Raw genomic sequence first — 9,816 nt, 5'->3', positions numbered from 1 at the left:
GCTTATTGGAATTTCCTGTCATGTAATATTTTAGCAAGATGCTCTAAATATATAAAGCTTGCAGATGGTAAACATTGTGAGACAAGATTGCTACCATGTTTTCTTCCTTAGGCAAACAGTACCACCGGCAAAACGCCCTGTGTAAATAACTGCATAGGTATGTAAATGAAATCAGACATTGCTGTTTTCTTCTAAGTCTTTTAAATAAAAGAGTGAATATTCAAATAAAGTAAATGCCTTCAGACACCAGGGGTCTTTGTTGAGTTACCTTCCTTTGCCCAGAAGAGGACCAGCGGTTAGCCTTATCTCCAACCAAATACCACTTTCTCTAAACAACACCCAGGTCAGATCACAAAGAAAATATTTTCCTCTTTAAGACATTTTGTTTAAATACATTTAAATTCCTAAAGAGTCCCAGGGAGTTTGGGGGTTGCTAAAACCACCACAGACAGATTTTGGGTAGTTCCTTGGAAGGGCTCTTCCGTTCCTAGGAAGAAAAGCTGCATGTAAAAACCAGCTCTTTGTTAAACAGCCTGGAAGGACCCAGAGCATAGAGCCATCTGAGCTAATACTTGAAGATTCACAGCGTCTGGGCCAAGGCTTAGCATAAAATATTCCAGGAGAGGATAAATATCAGGGGTAGCTGGCACCTTTGAGCAACTTGTTACAGGTGGGGGTGGGAAAGTGGACCTGGGACTGAAATCTTAATCTAGTCTGGCTTCCCAGTGGTGGTACAGCATTGAGAGAGGATGAGGATGTGGTAACAACAACAGCAGCAACAACACAGAGAGATATAGAGAGAGAGAGAGAGAGAGAGAGAGAGAGAGAGAGAGAGAGAGAGAGAGAGAGAGAGAGAGAGAAGCCACCAGTAGAATCTAAGTTTTGCTTTAAGCTTTAGGAATTTTATCTTTGTCCAAAGAGAAACAAACACCTGCATTTTTGTCGCTAAAGCTACAGTATTGGTTCCTACAAAATGATAGGCCTGGTTTTCTGTTTATGTGAGCCCACTAATTAAATACTTAACGAGCTTAACCCCAGGAGTTAGCAAACTTGCCCTTTCCCCCTCCCTGGCTGCCTTGGACCAACCTCAGCCTTGAAAGTGCTGGGATGGGATGATTGCAGGTCCACCATTACACACGGCTGGGAAAGTTCTTTTTAAAAGAAAGAATTCTGCCAGGTGGTGGTGGTGCTGGCGGTGCAAAGGCGGGTAGATAGATCTCTGTGTTCCAGGACAGCTTGGTCTACAAAGCAAGTTCCAGGACAGAGCTACACAGAGAAACCCTGTCTCAAAACGAGAAAGTAATAAAGAGAGAAACAAAGGAAAAAATTCCACCAGGATACAGCCCAGTGGAAGAGTACTTGCTAACAAGCCCAAAGCCTCAGTACCTCAATAGATGATAGATAGACAGATAGATAGATAGGCAGGCAAATAAATCATTTTTAAAGATGAAAAGATAAACAAAAGAATTGTTTTAGCTGTTGCTAGGGGTTAAAGCACTGATTGCCGAATCTGCTTCAGCCCCTTTCTAGCTGTGTGACCATGAGCACATGGCTTGATGTCTAATGAATGGGAAGGTTAGCTGGATGCTGTGGTGCTTGGCCAGCATGTACACACAAACCCAGCATTTGGGAGGTGGAGTCACGAGGTCAAGAGTACAAGGTGAGCCTCCTCCTCTACATAGTGAGTTTGAGGCCAGCCTGAGCTAAGAGACTCTATCAATTGACAAATAAGGAAACAAATAAGAACCTACTAGGGGAAGTAAAGACTGCTAGAGGAATTAAATAAAACCAGGTGGAAACGAGGCCTAGTTTCAAGAATGAGTACCAGCAAGCTTCACAGATGGACCAAGAGGGAGACCAGGGCATAGACACAAAGGAGGGGGAAAAAACACGAGAGAAGGCAGTGGGAGGTGGGGAGATGGGCAACTGGGAGGGGAGGATGGGGGAGAGGGAGAGGTGTCATGACAATCATTTCTTTGGAAAATACACCCACCATACTGGGCAAGCAGTCACATTACCTTCCTGTCCCCTCTTCTGCACATTCTCTAGCTGGCACCTGAGCTTCTGACACCCCACAGTGTGTGTATGCACAACAAAGCCAGCACAGCCTTGCAGGAAGAAGGTCTCACTCTGAACTCCTGATCACTGCTACAGACCAGTTTTAAAATAAAAGAAGTTTGGGTTTCCTCTCAGCTAGTTCTGTTTCTCAGTCACACAGCAAAAGGCTGAAGCGCTTTCCTCTCCCCATTCTTCCCTCGGCCAGCTGTGGGGGACACAGGACGACAGCTGTGAGTGTGGTGCATAGACACACTAGTGTCCAGAGAAGAACAGCCTTCCCCTGGGCATCTTTATGTCAGGAAAAGAAACCTTTTCTAAACACCCTGAACGACTGTACCCTTCTATCCCAAGGGCCTGAGTGGTTATCACTAAAAGATGTCTTAATTCATCTGGGGCAAAATCAATGAAACCATCATAACTGGGTGGGTGAGATCAAGCAAGTTTCACCCTCTGAAACTAGAATGGGGTTCATTGCCATCAATACAGGAGGAAGACAGTGGACACCTAGATGAATATATTAGCAGATAAGAACTATATTATCAGAACACTGGCAGCTTAGACTGAGAAAGAAATAGTACGAACTTAGATTTTTGGACTCCCCTGATTCCAGAACTTGTAGGGGCAGGACAGAGCTAAAACAGTGACTGTCACACACTGTCCTTCACAAGAGAGGAAGGCTAACCACAGGGATGGAAACAGAGGCTCCGAATATAAAGTCTAAGCCTATTCCATTATAATGTCACTCCTTCAGAGTTTCATCATATAAATCAAAATTCAAGTGTAACTAGGCCTTTAAGGGCCCAAAGACCTTTGGGCAAGGAGACAAGTTATTTTCTGTCAGTTGTACTGAACATGCAGTGTGAAAGACATGTTTGCGAAATTTCAGTATCTGTATTTTAAAAGACAGAATAGAGAAAGTCCAGCTGGACCACAGCAATTCACGGCAATCCTGAAATCTAGGCAGGCACAGCTAGCATCTCTCTTCTTTCACTAGCTGTAGGGTGCCAACTATCCTGTCTAAAGCTCACTGTTGAAAGGAAAGGACAGCCTAGCAAGGGACAGATCTCTATAAACAGCCATGTAATGGGCCCCAATCAAACAACGGTGGCCCCAGGCCAGCAGGTTTAGGCCATCTCTCAAGATTCTGGGGAAGCACCAGCAGTCTGTGCCTGCTCTGAATTCCTTTTACACAGGAACCACATGAAAATATGTGGGGGAGGTAGAAGTGGGGAATAAGAACAAAGTGTAATAATAAATATGAATAATCTGTCATCGTAACTGGGCGTGAAGGAGCACACCTATAATTGCAGCCTTTGGGAGGCAGAGGGAAGCAGAAGCATCAGAAGTTCAAAGTTATCCTCAGCTATGTAACTAGTTCTTAATCTCAAACTGCTCTAGGCCAGCAGGGATAAATGGCTAGTCATTCATTATGACTAAGGGACAGATTCACAGGAAGAGGCAAAACAGGTATTTTAATAAAATTAAAAAGTAACTTTTTTTCCATTGTACATAGAATGGGGTGGGGTGGGGGAAACCCTGCTACCTATTCTTGGTGGTTTTGTTTTGTTTTAAGACACGGTCTCCTTCTTCACACAGTCTTGGTTGGCCTGGAACTCCCATGTAAACCAGGCTGGCTTAAAACTCATAGAGCTCCATTTGCTTCTGCCTCCCCATCCCAGCCCTCCCCCCAGCCCCTGGGAGTAAAGGTGTACACCACCACACTCAGCTTCTAATACCCCCCCCCACCCCCCAGACAGGGTTTCTCTGTGTAGCCCTGGCTGTCCTGGAACTCACTCTGTAGACCAGGCAGGCCTCAAACTCAGAAATCTGCCTGCCTCAGCTGGTATTAAAGGCGTGTGCCACCACTGCCCGGCCCAATACTCTCTTAAGCTGTATTTCTGATCTGTCCAATCAGATAGTCATTAGTCACAGCAGCTATGGAGCCTTTAGAATACAGCAGGTCCCAGTATAAAGACTGTGAAGTTAAAGTATACATTCTATTTCAAATACTTGGTAAGAAAAAAGAATAAATTTTAAAAAGAGCCTCAATACATGTTGTATCGATTATATGCTGACATGGTAATATTTTTAAGTGTGTTGAGCTAAAGAAAATGTACTGATAAAATATTTTGTATGCATTTCTCTTAGCATTTTTAATGTGGCTATTGGGCTGAGAGGGTGGTTTCACACTTGTCTCCCCACTATTCTGGAGGCTGAGTCAGGAGAATTTGAAGATAACCCACACTATACATAGGAAGACCTGGACATAGAAAGATAACATTAACATCAAAAAGTGTGACTCTTAGACTAGAAGTTTTGTTTTGTTCTATGTGAAAAAGGCTCTCATTGTATAGCACAGGTTAGACTGTTACAGGTTCTGTAGCTGAGGCTGTTCTCAGTCTCTGGGTCCGTCTACCTCAGCCCCAGCACTGGGATTACAGGCATGCTCCACTAAAAATCTTAAAAAATATACAAAGCCCACATCTGTGGCACATGTTATATTTCCACAGTCACCATGATTACAGACTCTAATCTCCTTATGACCCCAAAGCCACCATCACACCAAGCTCAATGTAAGCAAACCCCAGAGCATCCTCAGGCCTTTCGGGCCACTCTCTGACAACAGAGTAAGTAGCAACAATGTGTCTAAGCCCATTCCTTCCCTTTCCTACGTCTACACTTTCAGGATGACAATCTGAGACCCTCCATGTCACTTTCAAGGGCTTAGCATGTCTACCTTCACCATGCAGAAAAATGCAGGTGGAATGGCATAGGCCTGGAAGGCCAGCAACTGCAGAGCCTGAGACAGGAGGATTGCCTGGATTACAGAGCCTGAATTACAGTTCAAGGATAGCCTGGGCAGGTGATTGGGACCCTGTCTCAAAATAAAAAGTAGACAACAAAAGGAAGAGAGGGCTTCAATATAGTATCCTTGTTGAGTCCTTGCCTAGTACCTGCAAGGCACTGGGTTCAACCCCTCAAGACTATGAAAGAAGGAAACAAGGAGAAAAAGGCAAAAGCATTGCAAAGATATATGGCATAGCAGATAGACAGTGTCAGACAGAGGTGATGTGTAACTTCAGTCCCGGCACTCTGAAGGCAGAGGCAGGCAGATCTCTCAGTTGGAGGCCAGCCTGGTCTACAGAGCCAGTCCCAAGACAACCAGAGCTACATAGAGAAACCCTTTCTCAAAAAACAAGACAAAAAAGATGAAGTGTTAAACCCTGGCCTGAACATTTTGGGTGTCCTTCATCAAAGGAAGGAAGGACGGAAAGAAGGAAGGAAGGGAGGGAGGGAGGGAGGGAGGGAGGGAGGGAGAGAGAGAGAGAGAGAGAGAGAGAGAGAGAGAGAGAGAACTTGCTCAAAGTCACATGGTAACAAAAGAAGGATGGGGGTCACAGTGTTTTGAGAGTGGACTGTAGTCCCATGAGACTGGATCACAGCATGCGAGTGAAACAGAAAGATATAGTGAAGGCCGAGCCTGGCAGGGCAAGCCTGTAATCCCAGCTTTTCTGGACGATGAGGCTGAAGGGTCAAAGGTTTAAGACCTGCCTGGACTACCAAGTAAGTTCAACGGTAGCCTGGGCAACTTAATGGGATCCTGTTCCAAAATGAAAACTAGCAAAAGAGCTGGTCAGGTAGCTTATTTGGCCAACATACACAAGGCTCTGGGTTCAGTCTCCAGTAAGGAGGAAACGAGGGGGGCGGAGATTTAAGAATGCTCAGTGGTTAAGAGCTTGCCAGTTATCCTCAAAGCACTGAGTTGGGTCCTTTGCAGAAAAGATACAGGAGGGAGGGAGGGAGGGAGTAGGGAAGGGTGGGGGAGGGAGACAGAGACAGAGAGAATGAGTATCAAATATCAACTTAGTCTATGACCCTGAATGTGTTTGTTGTCTGTTCTCAGAAGCTAAGCAGAGTTAGGCCTGGTTGGTATTTGGATGGGAGACTATCAGTTAGAGCAGCGATGCTCAACCTGTGAGTCCTGACCCTCTTTGATGGGGTCTTCCAAGACCAACGGAAAATACAGATACTTACATTACAATTCATAACAGTAGCAAAATTACAGTTATGATGTAGCAACAAAAAAAACATTTTATGCTTGTAGGTCACGACATGAGAAACTGTATAAAAGGGTAGAAGCCTTAGGAAGTCACATCTTTAGAAAGAATTCAGAATTTCACTTTTCCCCTTTCCCTCTTCTCATTCTGTTTTTCCTTTCCTCTGCCTCTCTAGCTCTTTCTTCTTCCTGCCTTTTCCTGTTCTTTGAGAGAGGGTCTTACTCTGTAGTCCAGGGTGGACTATGCTCTACACCCACTATGTATCCCAAGCTGCCCTGAGCACCGAGGCTTTGCAAGGCTGAGACTACAGAGCCATGCCACCACAGCCAGCAAAAAAATAATCTTTTTTTTTTTCTTCCACAAACAAAAAGTCAAACTGTTTTTAACTGAGGAAGCGACTGATATGCTCCAACTGACTCATGATTAGATAACCTGGCTCCTGTTATCCGGTTTTGTTACTGAAGAACAGAAGATTAAAGATCCCCACTCAGAAGTTCAGGAGATCAAGCTGAAAGTCCTTCCCATGCTGTGCAACTGCTGTTCCACTGGCCTGTATCAATGAGAGTATTCACAACTCTGTATTCTCTCTCCCTATCTATCTATCTATCTATCTATCTATCTATCTATCTATCTATCTATCTATCTTTTTCCAGACACCTAAATTTCATATTTCTGTGAACTCTCTCCCTTGTAAAGCAGACACTGCATCAGATATGATGATATACTCTTGTCACCTCAGCACTGGGGAGTCTGAGACAGGAAGATTGCCACAAGGTCAAGCCTGGGTTACACAGTAGGTCACTGTCTCTACATAAAGACATACACAATAAACAGTCTTATCAAATTTACCTTCTAAATCCTCTCCAACCCAATGCTCTCTTCAGTCCCAGCCCCACAGTTTAAACCTACCTTACCTTTCACCTCAGAATAGTTTAAATAACCCCTTTGCTCTATTCAAATGCTTTCTCTGATTTCTCCTTCCCTCAGCCACAAAGGATCGTTCAAAATGTTACTCTGTTTGTACATTTAAAACCTCTTTTTGGTTTCTTAACAACTTTGTACTTGATTTGCTTTGTTTCATTTTTTTTTAATTACATACTTACATGTTTACAAGCACGTGCATGCAGGTGTGCACATGTGTGGCAGCCTGTGTGTGAAGGTCAGAGGGCAACTCATGGAAATAAGTTCTCTCCTTCCACCACGCAGAGCCTGCTGAGTAAACTCAGGTGGTCAGGCTTGGCAGCAAGCTCCTTTTCCCACTGAGCCATCCTGAACACACTATTTATTTGTTTGGGGGTTGTTGTTGCTGCTGCTGCTGCTGCTGCTTGCAGTGCTGAGTGAAGCCAGGCTTTACATAGTTAGGAAAGCACCCTACTCATGGAACAACTCCCAGACCTGCTTTTCTGTGTCTAAGATAGGGTCTCCCGTAGTCCAGGCTGGCCCCAAACTCACTATGTAGTGAAGGATGGCTTTCAATTCATGCTCTTACTGCCTTAACCTCTCAATGCTCAACTTATCTTGTCTGTTGTTGTTCTGAGGCAGGATTTCACTGTGTATCACAGAGTGGCCTGGAACTTCTATGTAGATCAACCAGGCTGGCCCTAAACTTTAGGCAATCTTGTCTTTGCCTCCAGAGTGCTGGGCTTACAGATAACGCTCCACCATCTGTCCAGTGAAAGTAAAGCTGAGTATAGAACCTTCATGATTTTACTCGGCCCCACCCCTCCGAAGCCCAGTTACTGCCCTGCCATCTCTCTGCTCTCTGCCTGCAACCCTTCCTCTCTTCATCTGCCAAACTGCTACTCACAGTCAGAGACAGTTTAAGGCTATTTTCTATGAGAGATGTTCCTACATACACCTCAGCTCTTTTCCAGGCAGACTACTACTCTGTACTCCGTAACGTCCTATGATATTATCACACTGTGATTTAACTCTGGAGTCCTTGAAGAGGACTACTCCATCAGAGCAGGTTGTGTCTTACACATCTGTTTTTCTCACACTTTGGATGCTGTGTAGGAGGCCAGAGATACAGTGATGTGCGGGGCTGGGGCACAGAACAAAACTCTTCGTGTAGTTAGCATAGCTAACATTTTAAAGATACTACTTGCTCTCCCATTCACACTCATTATCACAATGTCTGGCCTATATGAATGTGATAAAATAAGAAAAGCCAGTGAGTCTATCATTCTGACCTTTCAATAATCTCTTCCTACTAATCTTTACTTTTAACCTGTGTTCTTATTTAAATGCCTCCTATGTGTTTATTAGTCAACATCCTCTCTTGTCTTCTAAAAGGAGATCACAGTACCTCCAGACACAACTCAGTAGGCAGAGGGCCATATTTTTAAAGGTTTATTTTTTTTTTTTATTGTTAATTATGTGTCTGTGTCTGTGTCTGTGCCTGTATGTGGGTGCACATAGAGTGCCTAAGGAAGCCAGAAGAGTCAGAGTCCCCTACAGCTGGAGTTACAGGTGGTTATGTGTTACCCCATGTCAATGTTGGGAACTGAATTTAGGTACTCTGCAAGAGCAGTACATGTCACTTGTAACATCTCCAGCCCCAGGGTTCCATTTTTACACTCTCTGCTTTTGTGCTTTTATTCTTCTTTGATGTCCTGGTTACATTTCTACTATTCATTTCCCTGCTAAATGCCCCTGGCTTTGCAGAAGTACTGTAGACACTCTACAGAGTACCTTCCCAAGGGAATCACAGTTTTTTCTTCCCTTCTTCCTAATTCATATCCCTAAAGTGGGCAGCCTTCCTTCTCGATGTTCACTTTGGTTTGATCTGCAGTTTTCCTGTTTTTGTTATTTACTCTAAGCCAGGGTCTCCCTACCCAATCCAAGTTGGCTTGAGAGAGCAAACTGGGCTTCCTCCTGCCTCAGCCTTCAGAATGCTAGAATTACTGGGATTCAGGGTGTGTGCCACCTCACCCACCTCTCACCTCTAAACTGGAAGGCCTCATCCTTTCTCATCCTCCACTGTCAGGGCACTGACGAGCGAGCCACCTCTTCTCTCTACCATAGCATCTGAACTGGGAAGGGAGATTCTGTGGCCGGCTCTCCCTCGGTCCTTTAATTATTTTCATTTCTAACACTTTCCGGAGCCTAGCACAGGCCAATTAAGTATTACTGAATGCATTAGTTGTAAACAAATACCCTGTCTTTCCCAATTAGGTTGTAGGCATGGCTTCTAGCTAAGAAGTTTCTACATCACAGGAAAGCTACAGTGAGAGGGAGCCGAAAACATCCGATTTGGATGGAAAAAGTCACTTTTTAAAAGTACGTGGAAAGTCAAGTGTGTCTTAACGGTCCTGGATCATGTCACATGTGTATTTGCACCTTCAGCACAAGGCTTCGGTTTTTTTGTAAACGCTGATGGCTCTCCCACCCTGAACAAAGTATTGTATTGGTGTTTCTGTATGCTTTCCAAGTGAGTGTTTTCCCCAGACTATATGTGCGAGCCAGAGGCAAGGTTTTTTCGAGGGAAAGATAGCCTGGGCTGGAACCGAGGAACCAAGGTACCATTTGAAATTAAGGTTCTCAAAGTGTGTATGGCCGAGTAGAGAGAGGAGAGGCAATTCCTGCATGAACACAAAACCATGACGATTTTGAAGGACAGCGTTCTAATAGGTGTTCCAGGTCACTCAGGTACTTGGTATCATGCATAAGTAGGAAATGGATTCCATGCTTCCCTGCA

The sequence above is a fragment of the Arvicanthis niloticus genome, chromosome 5 (assembly GCF_011762505.2).
Source record: "Arvicanthis niloticus isolate mArvNil1 chromosome 5, mArvNil1.pat.X, whole genome shotgun sequence".
Taxonomy (NCBI): domain Eukaryota; kingdom Metazoa; phylum Chordata; class Mammalia; order Rodentia; family Muridae; genus Arvicanthis; species Arvicanthis niloticus.
The sequence above is the reverse complement of the archived record's forward strand: the minus strand, read 5'-3'. Positions refer to the sequence as shown.